The sequence below is a fragment of the Chlorocebus sabaeus genome, chromosome 23, assembly GCF_047675955.1.
Source record: "Chlorocebus sabaeus isolate Y175 chromosome 23, mChlSab1.0.hap1, whole genome shotgun sequence".
In the NCBI taxonomy this organism is placed as follows: Eukaryota; Metazoa; Chordata; class Mammalia; order Primates; family Cercopithecidae; genus Chlorocebus; species Chlorocebus sabaeus.
In genome coordinates, this window is record NC_132926.1 from 804373 (window position 1) to 824897 (window position 20525).

The 20525-nt window shown below is 42.4% G+C and overlaps 1 protein-coding gene across 4 annotated transcripts in view; it reads right to left on the reverse strand.

The window, feature by feature from the left end:
• Positions 1 to 20525, reverse strand: part of LOC119621912 (olfactory receptor 2V1-like) — a 211369-nt gene that overhangs the window by 180536 nt on the left and 10308 nt on the right. For 2 of the 4 annotated variants that reach the window (XR_012090726.1, XR_012090725.1), the window contains one exon: positions 986 to 9446. The exons of the other annotated variants lie outside the window; for them this stretch is intronic. The gene's annotated coding sequence lies outside the window, so the exon portion shown is untranslated. Of the gene's footprint in view, positions 1 to 985; positions 9447 to 20525 lie in introns of those variants that run through there. 4 annotated transcript variants of the gene reach the window in all.

Sequence of the window (20525 nt, forward strand, 5' to 3'; positions counted from 1 at the left end):
AGAACAACTTACGGTCCTGCAAGCTCCAATCGTGGCAAGTATCCTAAACAGAGCTACCATTTTTATCTTCTATATTCTTACTGTACCTTTTCTATGTTTAAATACGCAAATCTGTACCATTGTGTCATGATTGCCTACAGTGTCCAGGATAGTAACTTCCTGTACTGTTTTGTGGCCTGGGAACAACAGGCTATAGCATACAGCCAGGTGTGTCGTGTGGGTGATATACCATCTAGGTTCACGTAAGTACACTCTGTAATGTTTGTACGATGACGAAATGGCCTAATGACACATTTCGCAGAGCATCCCCTTTGTTAAGCATCACCTTAACAAATTGTCTAATGACACGTTGCTCAGTGTTCCCTTTGTTGAGAGATGCATGACCGTATTTTGCTCTGACTTAATGGTGTTAGGAAGAGCCTGGAAATGGTATTGGTGATGGTGTTGTTAGTCATCTCATCCTGCCATTTCTGGAGATTCTTTAAGCGGAGATGGCAAGGGAACTGTAAATCTTAGATTTACACAAAATGAGTTAATCTGAATCCCCAAATTAACATATTCAATGTAAATTTGAAATAGAATATACTTGTGTGTGCATTTTGTTCTGTTAACATTTTATTTAAAATATGTGTATATGTATATTTATATCCACACATATAAAATGTGAATCAGTTATGTATGGATTCTCTGGGTGCCTTATGAATGGACATATGTATCTATGTACATATATTGTGTATAAATATATATGCACGTGCACAGATACACAAAATGTGAACCAGTTATGTACAGGTCCTCTACATGCCTTCATAGAATCCTTGCATACTCTCCAGCTTGTCCTGACATGCGGTGGCAGGTTATAGTTGTGATTTGCTCCTGTGTCTCTTGACATCCTCTAATCTGTTCTCCACACAGTAGTAGCCTGAGTGATCTTCTTAAAATATGCATCAGTGCCTGTCACTCCCTTGCTTAATATGCTTCCTTGGCCTCCCGTGGCAGAAGCATCAAATCCAAGCTCCTAACTGTGCTCTATGAGGCCCTGTGTGATCTGGTTTCTAATTCTCACCTTCACCTTGCATCTCTCCTCTCGCTGTCTGCTTCAGTGCCCATCAATTAGGTGAAGTCGCTGAGGTTTCTTTCTGGCCTTTCAACATATCAGGCTCATGTCCTGTGGGAGTCCTTAGCCCTTGTTCATCCACACTCAGCCTGAACCCCTCCAGGGTCCTGCCAGGCCAGCTCCTTCTCCACCTCAGACCTTGTTTAAGTGTCACCTGTTCGGATGTGACCATCCTCTGTCAAGTGGCACCTCCACCCCGATTTACTTTATCTCATCACCCTGTTTACTTTTTTCATAGCATTCATCATGATCTGTCATTAACTTGCTGTTCCCTTAATTGTTATCTTTCTCCCCTATTGGAATGGCAGCTCCATGAGAGTGGGAACTTGAACATCTTGTATTGTTGGTCCCCTTTGTGTAAGACAGTGCCCAGGACATACTCCATGTAAGTGCTTGTGGACTAGATGCCCCCAGGCTGACTGGCTACATTATTTGCAAGGCCCAGTGCAAAATGAAAATGCAGGTCCCTTTGTGCAAAAGTTATTAAAAAATTCAAGACGGTGACAGCAGAACATTAAACCAGGCGCTGGGCCTTTCCAAGATCTCATGGCCCTGCCTCCAGGCGAGTTACTTAATTTCTCTAGACTCAAATTCCTCTTCTGTAAAATGGTAAAATGCTAGTACCCCTCATTCCGTGCTTGTGGGCATTAAAGGCGATCACACAAGCACAGGGCTTAGTAGCAGTGTCCTGCCTCAATCCGTGTCCCTAGGCAGCAGTATTATAATTAATCATCAGCCTCACCCATGTGAGGCAAAGCCCCTGTAGCACTAATTTTCCAGCATTCTTCCTCTCTGAATAACCTCCCTAGCAACTCTCCCAAGTGACTAACCCAACTCTATCAAATGGGATGGGAATGTGGGTGTCGCTTGCAAATTATTTTGACACATTCAGGGTATGGACCGACAGCATATTTAGCTTGCTGAAAGAAATGTGTCAAACGGAGTTAGGCTGTTATGAAAACTCGTTTGACAATAGGCAAATCATGTCACCCTTCTGAGCCCACTAGTGACACTGGAATGATAAATAATATCTGCCACCCACCTTTCTGACAAGAGCAAGGAGAGCATGAATTGGATTAAGAAGCCAGTCGAACACTTTGATTTTCTTGGAGAGAGGGGATATGCAGGCACTGCTTGCTAGAATACGTGCATATTGTCAGTCACCCTGTTTACTTAGTCTGTGACTTTGGTTACCGTGTGCATTGTGTAACAAATCAATTGCACCTTGAATGGAAACTGTTCACAGACTTACATTTTGATTTATTTTCGTGGTGCAGCCAGCGATTCAAGTTAGCTTAGAAATGCAGAAAGGAAGAGCTGCATGTCTTTGACATTTATAGTGTGGTCTTCTGGGTGCTGTGGAACCACAGGGACGGACTGGGAGGTATGGGTTGACTCTCTGGGCATGGAGGGGCACCTTAGTTCATTTGCTGGGGGGAATGCCCTGCTGGATGAAGGCCTGGACACTGATTTTTTCAGTGGGTTCTCTTTGTCAGTGGAAGCTACAATGATGTAGAACAAGAACATCTGTGAAGCATGCATTATGTGTAAGGAACTCTGCCTGATGTATTACTTGCTCTGAGAGGTTGCATAGTATAGTGATTAAGAGCATGTGCTCTAGACCAGACAAGTAACTTAACTTCTCCAAATCTCAGTTTCTTCATCTGTAAAATGGGGTGTGTTGAATATCTTCTCTCTGACCCTTCAAATCTACTCTCCACCCTTTATACCCTGATTTCTTCTCCAAAAGGGTAGCTGTATGGGCATCAGCAGCAGGCTACCATGTCCTCTTCCTGATGAGCTTGGCCAATAGGAAGCTCCTGCTGTAGCTGGGAGGGAGGGAGGAGAGTGAGGGTGGGGTATTTATTTCCCAGTTTTCCCTGGCTTCCCTCACTGATAGGTTGCCTTGGTTTGACTTTGCTCCTGGCCAAACATCACAGCTTCTATCAAGTTCCTAGAACTTGATAGATGTCCTTCTGTCAGGACATCTCACTCCATGTCCCTGCAGGCCTAAGGATAATGATAGCTCAGGCTCTGCACTTTCCCCTGTTGTTACCTGCACCCAATCTACACCTTTGTAACTAGCCTCTTTGCTAACAAGCCCCCCTCAAAGTATTTTGAGTGTGCTGTTTGTTTTCTGCTGGAGTCTTGGCTGAGTAGCTACCATCTATGGTTGGTGTGGGGATTAAATGAATTCACATACAAGTAGAATGCTTAGGAGAGTGTCTGGCACAAAACTAAAACTTGAGTCAAAAATGTACCCAAGGGTATATGCTGTCATCAGGGAACATCTGGTGGTTGCTTCACCAGCAGCCGTTCATCGTTCCCCATCTCATCTAGCCTAGGTTTCAGTTGGGAGCCTCTAGGGGTATGGAAAAGTCGATTCCACCTTTCACATTATGACTTAAGCTAAGCCAATCAGTGTATTTCACACTCCTGCATGCCATGATTGGCTTAAGGGTAGGTACATGACTTTATTTCGTCCTAACAGTGTGGCTCTTGGGACTTTTGCTGGGAATTCTGGAGCATAATACAAAGCACTGGGTGTGGTTGCAGTTGGCCTGGCTGGGAGAAGCATTTTATCATTGACCTTGTTTGAACTGCCACTGCATGGTGGTGATAATCATTGACCCCATTTTGTTTTATTCTTGTTTGCACATTCTCTGCAAATAATGTGTCACCTTATTGTCTGCACTCAGGGTGGATGGCTCCCACCTCCCCCGTCTTGTTATACCACCGTACTAATGCTGTGTGTTCTCGATGATAAGATGAACCCACTTAAGGCTGCTGGGGGAAACCAGCCTATGGGTGAGGCTACAAAGAGAAGAGCAAAGCCCAGAAAACAGCAGAAACAGAGTTAGAGCTTTGTTCCAACCACAATCAAAGCCCTTCCTGCTACTGGCCTTTTTCAATTATGCCAACCAATATCTTTCTTACTGTTGACATTTTTTTTCACCAAAATCATCCTTACTGATATGCTTGGATGGCATTTGGGTTTGAAACCAAGTCTTTCTGGCTCTAGAGACTGACAACATTTTCATCTGTTCATTTTCCTCATCATTTGACTTTTATAGATCAAACCACACTTCATTTTCCTCACATGAGGATTTCGTGATGCACTTTATTCTGTGAGTTTCAGGTTGGAAGCCAAGCCTATGCTGGGGTCTCACATGGTCCTCTTACTGACTTTGGGCAAATTATTCTCCCTGCAAGGCTCTGCTTTTCTGTCTGTAAGGGGAGGAAGTTGGACAGGCTAATGTCCTTTCTGGCATTCTGTGAGCCTCCACACTTGTGGTGCAAACCAGTCTCTGAGTTGGTACAGCCTCTTTGGTCAGAGGCTAATGCAGGTTTGTGCCAATTAAAAATAAAAACGGAGCAACCCTACTAATTACTATAGAGATGTGGGTCATTTTTTTCACCTTATATTAATTTCCTCTAATTCAAGCTTCCTGAAACTGTTATGCTTCACAATTTGGCAGTTTAGTATCTACTTTCTTATAATGTTCCTTAATCAACTGCTATTTGAAAATCTCATCTGGCTAGGCACAGTGGCTCATGCCTGTAATCTTAACACTTTGGGAGGCTGAGGTGGGAGGATCACTAGAGGCCAGGAGTTTGAAACCAGCCTGGGCAACACAGTCCCTACAAAACATTTAAAAAGTTTTTTGTTTTTAAATTTTAAAATGTTTTGTAGATTAACATTACAACATAGCATTGTAATTGTAATTAACATTACAACCCTGTCTCTACAAAAATTTTTTTAAAAATTAGTCAGCTGTGGTGGCATGCACCTGCAGTCCCAACTACTCAGGAGACTGAGGTGGTAGAATCCCTTGATCCCAGGAGTTTGAGGCTTCAGTGAGATATGATCATAGCACCGCACTCCAGCGTGGGTGACTGAGCGAGACTGTCTCTGGAAAAGAAAAATTCTCATAAACCTATAAAAATATTAGACAACTTGTTGGCAACATCCACTCTAATGGTTTCAAGTGCTCCTATATCTGATCTCCATCCCAGATTTATCCACTGCATATCCCTCAGGCACCTTCAAAGCAACTTGTCTGCAACTGAACCTATTTTTTTTCTCTCCCCATCCTTTCCTTTTTGTATTCCTCAACTCTGCAAAAGCACCACCCTTTACCCAGTTGGCCAAGAATCTTCCCTTGCACCCACTCAGGCCTGTTGATTCTGTCTCCTTAATGCTTTTGTAAACCTTAGTTTTCAAAAAAAAAGTGTTAGTTTTCTGGAGCTGCTATAACAAATTATCACAATCTGAGGGGCTTCAAACAATAGAAATTAATTTTCTCATGGTTCATGAGTCGAGAAGTCCAAAATCAAGATGTCAGTAAGGTTGGTTCCTTCTGGCAGCTCTGAAGAAACAGTGTTCCATGCCTCTCCTAGTTTCTGGTGGTTGCTGGCCATCCTTGACATTCCTTGGCTTGTAGATGCATTGCTCCAATCTTTTCTTCCGTCTTCACATTGCCTCTTCTCTGTGTCTCTGTGTATGTATCCTTTTATGTTTCTGATATAATACTCTCATTGGATTTAGGGCCCACCTTAATTCAGGATGATCTCATCTGGATCCTTACCTTAACTCCATTGGCAAAGCCCATACTTCCAAATAAGTTTACTTTTTGAGGTTCCAGGTAGACATGAATTTGGGGTGGGGGACACTATTTAGCCCACTATAAACCTTTTCATCCCGTTTTCACACGCTAAGTTCTAGCCCTTCTCACAACAGCCTTCTGGCGGTGATCTTTCTGTCTCCAGCTTTGTCTTCCTTCCATCCCCAAGCCGCCATTTACTTCATTTTCAAGACTCTAAATTGCAAATCTGGTCAGTTCCTTGCTCCCCTATTTAAACTGTTTCAGGTTCCTCCTTCCCCAGTGGCAGAGGAATGGTCTTTAAGCTACGACTGGGTCATGCTGGCTCTCCGTGACCTGCTGGAGTGCACATGGATGGCTCTTTCCAGCATCCCTTGTCCCCTTCCTCCTTATGAGCAGAGTCCTGATAGTTAGGACAGCAGTGGGCCCAGCTGAAACTCCATATACCAGCCCCTCTAGCAGTTGTTGCTTGGGTCAGGGATGTGTGGCATAGTCCCAATCAATAGGAAATCAGTAGTGACTGGGCATGGTGGCTCAAGCCTGTAATCCTAGCACTTTGGGAGGCCAAGGCAGGCAGATCTCTTGAGCCCAGTAGTTTGAGACCAGACTGGCCAACATGGTGAAACACCATCTCTACTGAAAATACAAAAATTAGCTGGGTGTGTTGGTGTATGCCTATAATCCTAGCTACTTGGAAGGCTGAGGCAAAAGAATTGCTTGGCTGGGTGCAGTGGCTCACACCTGTAATCCCAGCACTTTGGGAGACCAAGGCAGGCGGATCATGAGGTCAGGAGATCGAGACCATCCTGGCAAACATAGTGAAACCCCATCTCTACTAAAAATACCAAAAAAAAAACCCCCCAAAAAATTAGCCGGGCATGGTGGCAGATTCCTATAGTCCCAGCTACTCCGGAGGCTGAGGCAGGAGAATGACGTGAACTCAGGAGGTGGAGCTTGCAGTGAGCGGAGATCACACCACTGCACTCCAGCCTGGGCAACAGAGCAAGACTCCATCTCAAAAAAAAAAAAAAAAAAAAAAAGAATTGCTTGAATCTGGGAGGCAGAAGTTGCAGTGAGCTGAGATTGCACCACTATACTGCAGCGTGGGTGACAGAGCAAGACTCAAAAAATAAATAAACAAAATAAATAAATAAATAAAAATCAGTAGTAAGATGGGACTTGTAGGAAAGCTAGGCAGATTTGACGGTACATTACTTTTGTCCTTTGACTTCCTTTACTTCCCACCTGGTGTGCAGATGAGATGCTGAAGGTGTAGTAGCTGTCTTGTGACCATGAGTGTTCAGTGTGTACTAAAGGTGGCCGAGCAGATCAGTAGCAGATCCCAACTCTGTCATGGCACCATGATGCCGTTGTTTCAGTCTCAACTGCCTACCTTAGAAGTCAATGTTTTATTAGAAAAAAAGAAACTTTCATTTTGTAAGGCACTCTTTAGGGATATCTTTTACTTTCATTTAATAATGTAGTTCCTTCCTGATTTGATACACCTCTCTACCTCCAATCTCATCCTCTCCCTTCCCAACTTCATGTACTCAATTCTAAGCCATACTGATTTATAAATACTTCCTGTGCAGTAAAAGCACAATGTTCTGTTTTTCACCTCTTGGCTTTTATAGATGATGCTCTCTCTTCCCTGGAATACTATTAAGTGCCAGCTTCTCATGGAAGCTTTCCTAACACTTCCAGCCTAGATTTAGTATTTTTATCACTCTGTATACATCTCCAACCTAGTGCTTTATTGTTCTTCATTGCAATATCCCATTTACTTGTCTGTCTCTCCCCCAAGTCCCTGAGGAAAGGATTGGGCCTTTCTTTTGTGCTATGTGCAATGTCAGGCACATAGTAGATATTAAATAAATGTGCTAATGAAGGACAGAGAAAGATCATGTATAGACCATAATGCCAAGCACATGAGACTTAGAAAATCCTATCGAATTAGGTGTATGTGGGCCACATTCCATCTTTTGTTATGCATGTGATTATAAAAACCGTATATAATAAAAGCTTGATGTGATACTGCAAAAGTGGATGAACTATCATTATTCAACAATGATTTATCAATGGACCATTATACATTTTTGAGGACTGGGTCCTTATCTTACTCATATTTACATTCCTAGTGCAGTGTCTGGCAGTTGGAAGTGCATGGTTTTTTTTTCCATTGGACAAAAGTGCAAATCAGTACTTTGGGTTTTCAGAGGAAGGAGAGGATTGAAAAATTAATCCCAGAGGAAGTGGCATAGGAGCTAGGTGAGGACGGCAGGGGCTGGGACTTCTGTGGCAGCACCAGCATTGGCCAAAGTTTGAGAATGGGAAGGCATAAAGGATGGTGTCTATGGGAGGCTGAGGCAGGAGAATCCCTTGAACCCAGGAGGTGGAGGTTGCAGTGAGCTGAAATCATGCCACTGCACTTCAGCCTGGATGACAGAGTGAGACTCTGTCTCCAAATAAAAGGATGGTGTCTAGTACTCTTTGCTGGAAATAATTCTGAAAGTGTGAGGCAGGTCAGATCATGGAGATCTTTGAATGACAAACCCTCTGGTACTCCATCAGTCTTGTTACCTGGAAGAGAGGTTACCAGTTGTCTCTCCAGTATCTGTTTTCTCCTTCCTTTCAATATAGAACCTTGTTTTTTAGCTGGGCACATTTCATAGCCTCCCTTGCAACTGGGTATGCCTATGTGAGTAAGTGCTGGTCAGTGAGATATAAGCAAAAGGGTTGCACTGGACTCCAGGAAGTCTATTTAAAAGGCTGAGGGTACTCTTTTTTGCCTTTTCCTCCACCTGCTGCTGGAATGAAGATACAAGTGCAGAGGTCATGTTGGACTGGGAAGTAGGGGTTGCTCTCTAGGCTTGTCCTCTAGGATGGATGCAAAATATCTGGTTCCAGATGACATAATAGAGAGGCCCGACCAGCCCTCAAATAAATTCCTCCTACATGAGAGGGAAATATGTTATTTTTCCTTCAAGTCATTGTTACTTGGGGGTTTCCTGTTTCAGGTAGCAGAATCTAATCCTAATTGACACATCACCCAACTTCAGTGTTATGGATGTTGGGGAGCCAAAAATGAATTTTCCGTAGGGCTAACTGTTAATTCAGGACATGTTCGACTTCTTGAGGGTCCCGTCTTCCTAGGACTGGCTGTGGAATGAGACCAAGTGGCCCAGCCCTCCCCACTCCTCTGACGTCCCTGAACACGATTCCTTTCTGTTGTAAGGATGTTAATAGCTAATCACCATGGAGAATCAGTCAGAAATAACCAAAAGGACAGTTATTAAGTGTTCTTATACCATTTTCATAACAAGTCCTCATGGATATGCCTTGGTTCATTTTCTTGGAAGTTATGGGGGAATGTATTAGTTGTTTATTGGTGCATAACAAATTTGATATTTACTATGTTTACGCCCCAAACCTAGCAGCTTAAAACAACAAACATTTATTATTTGTGGTTTCACAGTTTCTGTGGGTCAGGAATACGGGCACAGATTAGCTGGGTGCATTTGGCTCAGGCCTCTCATGAGGTTGCAGTCAGTCTGTCCACACCTGGGGCTGTAGTCATTTCAAGGCTCCTTTGGACGTCTGAAGAATCCATTTCCAAGCTTACTTTTATGGCTGTTGACAGGCCTCTGAAGTTCCACTTCTAAGCTTCCTTGCATGGTTGCTGGCAGGCCTTAGTATTTTTTCACCATGTAGACTTCTCCATAGGCCGCCTGAGTGTTCACATGACGTAACAGTGGTGTTATGAAAGAGAGAGAGAGAGAGAGAGACAGAGAGAGAGAGAGAGACACCAGAAAGACACTAATTCAGAAGCTGCAGTTTTTTATTATATAATCTTAAAAGCGACGTCCTATTACTTCTATCATATTCCATTTTTTTTTATTGTTGTTGTTGTTTTTGGTTTTGTTGTTTTTTTTTTTTTTTGAGACAGGGTCTCACTCTGTTGTCCAGGCTGGAGGGCAGAGGTGCCATCATAGCTCACTGCAGCCTCGAACTCCTGAGCTCAAGCGATCCTCCTGCCTCGGCTTCCCAAAGTGCTGATTCCATGTGTGAGCCACTGCATCCTGGCTTCATATTCAGTTTATTAGAAGCAAATCAATAAACCTGGTCTACAGTGAAGGAGAAGGCGTTATATAGGGCATGATCATCAGGAGGGAGGATCATTGCGGGCATCTTAGAGGTTGTCTCCCACAGGTAACTTCGCTTGATTTCCTGCTCCATGCTCTAATTTCTGAGGATAGTATCTTTTCAGACATTCTTGCTTCCATGGAAAGTTTATTTTCTGAGTTGTTGGGCCCAATAGTATAGTCATTCAATTAACAGATATTCAATGAGCACCTACTGGGTGCCAAGCATGTGCAATGGGTAGCAAATAGACTGGTAAGAAAAGTGGGCATGGTCACTGCCTGCGGCACAGCCGTTTGTGGGAACTCACTATGTTTTGTTCCTCCCACTGAACAGGAGCAATTCGAGACAATCACACATTTTATCTCTGCACTTCCAGTCTTGGTTATCCGCCTGCTCCAACTCATCACCTGGACTCAGGTGACTCTCTAGGAGCTTTTTCTTCAGCCAGGACACCTCCCATCAGAAAGGTAGCTAGTAAGGGTTGATAGGGAGGGGAGTCTCTGAAACAGGTTTGGATTCCAATCCCAGCTTCATCCCTTCCTAGTTATATACTGTTTTGCACTCTACTTCTCTAAACTTAATTTTCCTTATCTGTGAAATGGGGACAAAAATAGTGTTTATTCAAAGGGTGGTTGTGAGGGTTAAATGTGAAATACTTGGCACAGAGTCTGGCACATGACAGACACTTCAAGGACTCCAGTGACTCTGATTCATTACTTTGTTGTTAATTTTACTGGTATTCTCTGTTTGGAAGTAAAAATCAATGTAGGAAAGGAGTTCTCCCTCAAATAATCTAGCCCGTCAAATCCTGTATGAGCTACCTCAAATCCTTTTTGCAACAGGCAGGGATAGGTATAAATAAATTAACTAATGAAGAAAAAAGGATATGTATTTTTTACTTTGTATAACTGTAATCCTTTTTTCAATTGGGAAATAATCTTTCAGTAAATAGAGAATGTGGAACATGTTCAGACTAATAAAGTTCAGTCAAAATGCTCAAATATTTAGCATGCCTGATACAAGCGGTAGTCAACCCTCAGAGCCCTCAAGTCTACGTGTGCCTCCCACCTTGTGAAATGCATTTTGGCTTCAAAATGTGCACCCAGCCTTTCCAGTGCTTCCTGCTTAAATGTATTCTGAATTTTTCACACATGCGCACACACGCTAGGAATGATGAACAGCAGTTTTAAAAACACATCGTTGAAATGCCAATTTCCAGATGGATTTGTTTTGCTACAAAGTTCGTTAACACTTGATGCATGAAATAGCGGGTGGAGAGGAGATGTAGAGTGGGTGCTTATACCCAAATAGGGTGAAACCTGCCAAGGAATGGATGGCCAAAAAGAACTGAGAAAATGAAGCAAGTACTCACACGATCTTCTGAAGATAACTTGTCAAAGCTATGGAGAGAAAAGGAAAGGCAAAAACCAAAAAAGCATACAAGCTGGTGGGGAGATGTTAACCCTTTTAAGATTAAAGCTGTAAAATAAAGCTGTGATTTGTTTCTCTGAGACTGCCTGTTTTGTTACCGAACGGCTAAATGTGTGTAGGAGAACAAAAGCTTTCAATGTATTAAATAGTCTTCTTGCTTTCCATTCCTTTCTTTCTTTCTTCTTCTTCTTTTTTTTAAAAAGAATCTCTCTCAGGAAAAGCATCACCCAAGAACATATGTAGGAATTTAGAGGGAATCCTTATCAAGCAAAGCTTTTCTGTGTTTAGATATGCTCTAATTTAAACCCTGAAAATGTGGTAATGTAGTTGCTCTTTCCAGTTACTTATAGTCTGGCTTTCTTTACGAGATGCTCCATAACTGATGTTAAAATAATGAACAGGTAATGGCTGGGAGTCAGTCTGGGCTGTTGGCCTTTGTGCTAACTCCATCTCTGCTGGCAACTGGACATGTGATGCTGGAGGGATGGCTGTTCTAAGGTTCATTTTCCTCATCTATAAAATGCATGCCTCACTGAGTTTCTATGATGAAGATGGCATACTCCATTCAGTCTACAAATATTTATTGAGCAATTACTGTGTGCCAACCCTGATCCCAACATTGGAGATACAGAGAAGGCCAAGACAAAAATCCCTGCTTTCATAGAGTTTACAGTCCAGGGTAGGACAATCAACAGAAAAGCAAATGTCTAAGATGTGTAAGAATTTCTTTAGGATAGGCTGGGCACAGTGGCTCACTACTGTAATCCCAGCACTTTGGGAGGCTAAGACAGGTGGATCACTTGAGGTCAGGAGTTCGAGACTAGCCTGGCCAACATGATGAAACCCCGTCTCTACTAAAAATAAAAAAATTAGCCTGGTTTGGTGGCAGGCACCTGTAATCCCAGCTACTTGGGAGGCTGAGGCAGGAGAATCACTTGACCCTTGGAGGCGGAGGTTCCAGTGAGCAGAGGTCATGCCACTATACTCCAGCCTGGCCAGCAAAGTGAGATTATGTCTCAAAAAAGTAAAAAATAAAAGAATTTCTTTAGGATAGATACCTAGGAGCAGAATTAATTGCTGTCATTCATTTAACATGATGAAATCACTCTTTATAATGTCTGCACCTGTCTATCTTCCCATTGGCAAATGAGGCTTCTTTATACCTACATCCTCACCAATTCTTAGCATTATCCAACTTTGTGATTTTTTTCCAGGCATAAATGGATTAATTTGATGTTTTCCTCATTAGTAATGGTTTTGAGCACCTCTTCATATCTTAGTAGTATTTCTGCTATTGTAAATTGCCTGTTCATATCCTTTGCCCATTTTCTTATGGGAGTTGACATTCAAAGTTTAATTTGAAGACATTTCTTGTGTATTATAGACTTGTCCTGTCCAACATGGTAACTGGAGCCACATGTGACTTTCCGACACTTCAGATATGGTTAGTCTGAGTTAAGACATGCTGGAAGTGTAGAATACATGTGGAGTTTTATTTATTTATTTATCTATTTATTTATTTATTTATTATTTATTTATTTATTTTTGAGACAGAGTCTTGCTCTGTCACCCAGGCTAGAGTGCAGTAGTGCAATCTCTGCTCACTGCAACTTCCACCTCCCGGGTTTAAGCAATTCTCCTGCCTCAGCCTCCTGAGTAGCTGGGATTACAGACGCACACCACCATGCCAGGCTAATTTTTGTATTTTTAGTAGAGACAGGGTTTCACCATGTTGGTCAGGCTGGTCTCAAACTCCTGACCTTGTGATCCATTTGCCTCAGCCTCTCAAAGTGTTGGGATTACAGGCATGAGCCACCGTGCCTGGCAGAGTTTTATATTTTAAATATAAATTAAGACATATTGGAAGCATAAAATACGCATGAAGATTTATTATTTTAAAAATGTATAATATCTTGCAAATAGTTTCTACAAGAATTGAATGTTGAGAAAATTGATGTAAATAAAGTTTCCTGTTAGAAACTATGTTAGTCCATTTTTCATTGCTGTAAAGGAATACCTGAGACTGGGTAATTTATAAAGAAAAGAGGTTTATTTGGCTTATGGTTCTGTAGGCTTTACAATCATGGCTCAGCTTCTTGTGAAGCCTTGGGAAGCTTTTACTTATGGTGGAAGGTGAAGGAGGAGGAGCAGATGTGTCACATGGAGAGACAGGGAGCAAGAGAGAGAGGAGGAAGTGCCAGGTTCTTCTAAACAACCAGCTCTCACGTGAACTAACAGAGTAAGAACTCACTCATTACCATGGGGGGAACACCAAGCCATTCAAGAGGGATCTGGCCCCATGACCCACACACCTCCCACTAGGCCCTACCTCCAACACTGGGGATCACATTTCAACATAAGATTTGTAGGGGACAAATATCCAAGCTGTATCAGAGACTAAATATAATATTTTAACATACGTCCTTGAGTTGTTTTTCAGAAACCTGACCTCCCACCAAATGGATTTGCTGGCATGTGGATCTCAGATAAGGGGGAACTGAGGACTGAACTCTGGTCACCATACTTTGCTCTGAATTTCTTCCTGAGGGGCCTGAAGGGAGTCTGAGCTGACATTCTTTTTTGCTGACCCCAAATTTTAAACCAAGTTTCTCTTGCTTAACCAATTGCAAATCAGAAAATCTTAGAATCTATTGTACCTATGACCGGTATGCCCCCACTTTAAGGGATCCTGCCCTTTTGAGCCAAAACCAATGTGTAACCTCCATGTACTGATTTATGAGTTTGCCTGTAACTTTCACTTTCCTGAAATTTACCCTGCTTTTAAAAACTCTTACCTGCAAGCCATCAAGGAGGTGAGGATTTACATGTTAGCTACCTGGTCCTCCTTACTTGGTACAAATAACTGCCTCCTTTCTACTACTGCAAAATCCTGGTGTAGATATCTGGTTTTACTGTGCTTGATGAACAGTCCCCAGTTTGGTACTATAACAACATTAAAAAGTTGGGAGCTTTCACGTAAGAGTTCAGATTTTGAGCATCTCTTGAAAAATTGGAACCTTGGCCAGGCATGGTGGCTCACACCTGTAATCCCAGCACTTTGGGAGACCGAGTTGGGTGGATCACCTGGGGTCAGGAGTTCGAGACCAGCCTGACCAACATGGCAAAACACTGTCTCTACTAAAAATACAAAAATCAGCTTAGTGTGGTGGCATGCACCTGTAATCCCAGCTACTCGGGCAGCTGAGACAGGATAATTGCTTGAACCCAGGAGGCAGAGGTTGTAGTGAGCCAAGATTGCACCACTGCACTCCAACCTGAGCAATGGAGCAAGACTGTGTTTCAGAAAAAAAAAAAAAAAAAAAGAAAGAGAAAAATTGGAAGCTCTGGCAGTGCTGGTCTTGCTTTCCTTTCCCACATGGCAGTAAACAGCTGGCTGAGCAATGGCTGTTCCTTCAGAGGGCCAGGAGCCCATTATTGTCCAGCAGTCCCCAATGGTCATCAGTGTCTCCTGACACTGAAGCTGAGGGTCAGTTGCTATTTATCATGGCATGAGCATTGCTGTTTTTCTTATGGCAGAGTTAAGAGGCAATAATGACCTGCCCCCACTAATTCCCCCACATTCTCAATAGTGGAGAAAAGAGTGACTGAGGAAATCTGTTTGGCTCCTTTCCATTATCTTATCTTCCTAACTCCTTTGGTATTTGACTTTGTCTCTTAATCTAGACTAATTAAAAAGCATGTTTGGAGACGGGCTCACTCAGGCTGGAGTGCAGTGGTGTGATCATAGCTCACTCTAACTTCGAGCTCCTGGGCTTAAGCAGTCCTCCTGCCTCATCCTCTCAAGTACGTAGGACTACCATCCCATACCTGGCAAATTTATTATTTTAAATATGATATAAAATTCTTTTTCAAATGAAATTTTAACTGGAACCCCATGTGGAACTCTTCTGGTGAAAGTGGGTGGGACAGTCTTCATGGATATGGGAACTACGCAGTTTGGCACAGACTCCCACGTTCGGAAGGGCTCCACGTTGGGTTTAAGGTCTGCTGTCATCATCCTAAACGTCTTAATAATTTTATTTTTGAACTTATGTTTTAGAAGTGAGGTCTGGGGGGACAATGGAGCATGCACATGAGCAGAGAAACTAGGCACAGTATCTGAGTTGTCTGCTCCCTGCTGCCTCATTTGCATATAGGATGAGATGATGCCCCATATGCATGGCTTTCTAGTTGTCCCACCTCGTGTGGGAGCCCAGAGAGACTCAAAGCCATTACAAGATATCTTCCGTCTACAACTGAGTAAGCAGGAGCTGAGAGGCCACACTTCATTCAAACCAGAACTGGCTTCTAACCCGGAAAGAAGGCAACAGAATGCTGAAAAATACAAATAGCCGAGGTCCTATCATGTTCTTCCTTACTCCTGTTACTTCCCTGTATCAGCCAACCATTTATGCTGAAAATGATGGAAACAAGTAAAGAGAAAGAATCAGCAACCTGGAGCTCCTTTTCCCTGCAGTCCTTCCTTACTCATCTGTAAGCCAGTGGTGGAGAGTATTGGTAGAATATGTGCATATCAAGAAGTAAAAATTTAAAAAAAAAGAAAAGTTGAATTAGTTTTGTGTAGCATTCCCCATTGTTCTTGTAAAAACAAAATACATATGCATGTACGAGCTACAAAATATAAATTGCCCAATTTCAGTGATTTTGTCAACGAGTTAGGTGCTTTTATATTTGCATTTAAACCTGCACTCATTGCATGGTATAAAGATAAATGGTACAATTCACACTAATAATTTAAATTGTTAATTTTTCTTTACCTAGAATAACATTAAAAAACCGAATAAAAAACATCATGACAAGTTGAGAGAGAAACCACAGAACAAAGGAAAGAGTTTTCTGTTTTAATACTGTCAGTAAGGAAAACCTTTTCCTCTACCCTCTTATGTTCAGTGTTTGGGGGCCTGCAAATTAAAATGGCAAGAGACTCATAAGCAAAAAGAGATTTGTATTTACCTAAGTAAATAAAGTGTGACTTAAGTGGCTTAATCTGGGGCCTCAATACCATCTTACAAGGGAAGGGGGTAGAATTTCAAGTGACAATCAGTGGTGGGAAATGACTGAGACGTATATGAGGGAAATTAATGGAAAGTGAGTTTTGTTTTACTAAAGTCTGTTTATGCAGTTTTCCATCCCTACATAAACTTCTCATCTCTGATGAGAGGAGTCACTCTTTTCCTCTGGTACAGGAAGCCTTTCCTAAAGGGTGGGATTTATGGCAGCTTTTGGGAGGCTCTGTTTTTAGGCAGAAAAGGTAAGTTTAAACAATGACTCTTCCTGTGTCTGCTGATTTTAAAATGTCTTCAGCTCAAAATAATTTTTATGCCACAGTAGTGTAATCTGGAGTCCTTCAAATATCTTGCATGTTTTCCTTACTTTTATGACAAGGGACCCCACATTTTATTTTGCGCTGGACCCTGCAAATTATGTAGCTGGCTATGGAAATTGGATGGGAAAGGCTAAAAAAGTCCAGAATCCCACGCCTGATGCCGCCTCTATTAGATGTCCATAGGGCATGCTGGTAGAATCCAAAATAATCCTCCTCCTTGTCCTTCTTCCTTTCATGCAAGAACCATAAGTTCAATAAGGAAAAGAACATTGCCTACAAGGCTACAGGTTATACAACTCCTGGGGGCACCATTTACAAGGATGATGCCCCCTAAACATGGTGCAGCATGGTGGCCCCGGGTGTTTACTTCTATACTAAGGCCACACAGATGAATGGTGAAAAATTTGGTGACAGAAATCAATGTTAGATTCTTTAGCCTCTGTTTCCTTCCTCCTTTATTGCCACTGCCTCCAATTCTGTTACCCAAAAAAACTGGGGTTCAATCACCTGGCAAGTAGCAAACAATGCTCAACTAGAAAGTAGGTTTTGATCAATAGGAATTTTCTTACTTGTCACGAGTAAGGAGAGCACTGGGAGGATTCTCCAAAGCAGTATCTCCCCACGGAAGCGTGATAGGAAGCTTTTATGGGGCAATGGAAAGGGAAGAGGTGTGTCATTGCATGGAGAGGAAGAGTTCCATGCATGCAGTGAATCATTATGCAAGCACAGAAGTCACATGTTATGATAATGAGGTTATATAGCTCCTCCTGGGGTGGGGAGTTTAGCATGGTAATGAGGAAAGCCCACTTGGGTTCACAGATAAATTGTCAAGGTCGCTGAAAACCTCATTCCAACCGACTAGGTGACTGCACTCCACGTAGGGTTTGGGAAAAAACAGGCTGCAAGGCAGGAGGCTGTAAAATAGGCTGATTGCTCAAGTTGATTAAATTTCTATAGTCCCTGGAGACCTTCCCTATCTGCTTGCAATTTCACTCCTTGATTTCCATATCCATTTTAACTAACATTCTTTTTCTCTTCTAAATTTCTCTGTGTTGTATTTCTATCCTCTTTTAAACCCTCATTTAATTTTTTTTTTTTTTTTGGTTATAAACAATAATGCACGTTTATTGGGGGAAATATAGACTTGCCAAAAATATATAAAAATAGTAAAGAAAAACAAACATTGATAATTATATCACCAGAAGATAAGCATTGTTACTATTTTGTTACATATTTTTCTTCTCTCCTTTATACAAGCAAATCAATGTAGAAATATTTTTTCTTTCAAAAATGGAACACATTGTATATAATATTTAACTAACTGCTTTTTCACTTAATAATATTTAATCAATAGTCTTCCAAGTTCTTAAATATTTTCTCCAAATCCTTTTTATTGATTGCAAATGATTCCATCATTATTAGTAAGTGCTTAAAAATTATCATTCATAACTATTCCCTATTTAGGACTTTTTTTTGCTGCAATACTGCTTTCATAAAATTTATGCATGCAACTTTTTTCACACCTCTGTGATTGTCTTCTGATGTCTTTCTTGTTTAATCTTGTAGGTGCATAGATCGTTCCTTTTATTAACCAAACTTTGAGCTTCTTGGGGCTCAAATTCAGGTTGATCCATCTTTGTTTTTCTCAGAATACTTCAAAATTAGGGAACCTTCCAAAATGTTTGTTTAATGAAAGAGTTTATTGGTATGCATTCTTCCTTAAATGGAATAAAAAGATAGCAAGATATGAAAAGAAGTCGAGTTAACTAACTACAGCTGACTTTCTAAAACTTCTGCCCATCTCTGCTTTGTGGGCTATCTGTGGATTTTTTTCTCCTCTCATCCCGTGTCTTTTTATTTTCAGAGTCAAAAACATCTGGCTGCATTTTAAATTGATTCACACAATTTATTTCACCAGCCTCTAGGCCCCAAACTGTTCCTAGATATGCATCAGCATCTGTGGTAGAAGTCAATGGGGGCTCTGTCTCTGCATCTGAGAATGTAATCTGCTCCTGAGTCATTATGTAAAAATGATTCCCTTATGTTGAATTGTTTAGTGTAAAATAGGATTGTTTGCATTCCATTTACTCTTCACTTTCTTAATTAGAGTGACCTCCAGTTTGAATCTACCAACTGTTGGATTCTATTATATCTTTCCAGGAGTTCCTCCTATAATAAGGTTAACTTTAAATACTGCATTTCCTTGAAGATGACATAAAATTCACTCTGCTTTACAGAAAATAAATCCAAGTTTCTCAATAAATGATGCCAGACAGAATTCTAGGAATACTGTAGTCATGCAATTTTGAATGCTCCTCCCTTCATTGCTGCATATAAATATTGCTTTTTTTTTCTGGACAGTCTCTTTGTGTCACCCAGGCTGGAATGCAGTGGCGTGGTCTCAGTTCACTGCAACCTTTGCCTCCCTGGTGCAACGATTCTCCTGCCTTAGCCTCCCCAGTAGCTGGGATTATAGACATGCACCACCATACCCGGCTAATTTTTGTATTTTTAGTAGAGATGGGATTTCGCCACGTTGGCCAGGGTAGTCTCAAACTTCTGACCTCAAACAATCCACCCGCTTCTACCTCTTAAAGTACTGGGATTACAGGTATGAGCCACTGCACCTGGTCAAATATTGCTTTAAAGTAGCCTCCCCTATCTTTTAGGAACTGGTAGTTGCTGGGGTCTATCTTCAGGGCATATATCAGGACATCCTTTGCTTGGTGGGGGCAGAACTAAGCCTGCTGCTGTGAGCTCTCCTGATCCACAGAGTCTGTGAGAAAATTAGACGGTTGCTGTTGCCTCACACCACAGCCCTTTACACAGCAACAGCAGCTGGGATGTATGACAGACAGACAGAAACGAGTTTAGCATCTGGTGCGTACCACATGCTATCCTGAGTCAAGCACCATATTTCACTCTCATAACCCTACTAAGAAGGCTATCAGCTCCACTTTTCTAACGAGCACAGTGAGGCATCGCAAGGCTCAGCAGCTTTCAGCTCTGGAGTCCTGCCAATGCCAACACGTCAGGAACGGAACCGACTCCTGGGGAGTGAATGCCCAACAGTCGCCAGGGAAAGCCTGCTTGTCCCTGAGGACACCCGGTCACACCCGTCCGCTGCACTGGGCAACCGGTGGGCCCACAAGCTCACCTGTCTCTCTGGCCCTCACAGGCCCTGTACTTGTATTCAGCAAATAAACGCCAAGCTCCTCACACACACCGAGCACCGCCGCAGAGCTGGGGCTGCGCAGATAAAACCCAAAAAAGGCCCCAGCCCAAAAACGCCGTCCAGCTCCTCTGATGTTTGCTGTTCTCTACCACGAAAGTGTTTGCTCCTCGCTGGATAATCCACCTTTCAAGAGTGATGACATCCCTCCAGCTAAGCCCTCACCTTCCGGAAAGGAAGGCCTGTCTTAGTCCTCCGTCACCAGCACTGCTGAGCATGTCGCGGTGCCTCACCACCAGCCATGAGAGAATCCACACTGTGTGCCGGGAAAGGAGGCATCCCCGAGCCGGCTCACCAGGTATCCCACTGTTCTAAGAATCTGAGGGGGATATTAAAATAACAAGGTGCCGTGGTCTTAAAACACTTCCACTCTTCAACAACCCTTCCTTTACAAGTCAAGCCGATTCCCCTTCCAGCGAATGTGGGCCAGATTCTATGTCACACTCTTCTTCGTCTTCATCTTTTTGTTTTTCTGACAGGGTCTGGTTCCCTCACCCAGGCTGGAGTGCAGTGGCACAACCTCAGCTCAAGTCATCCTCCCACCTCAGCCTCCCCAGTAGCTGGGATAACACCTGGCTAATATTTGTATTTTGTAGAGACAGAGTTCCTCCACGTTGCCCAAACTGCTGAGCTCAAGCCGCCTGCCCAGCCACA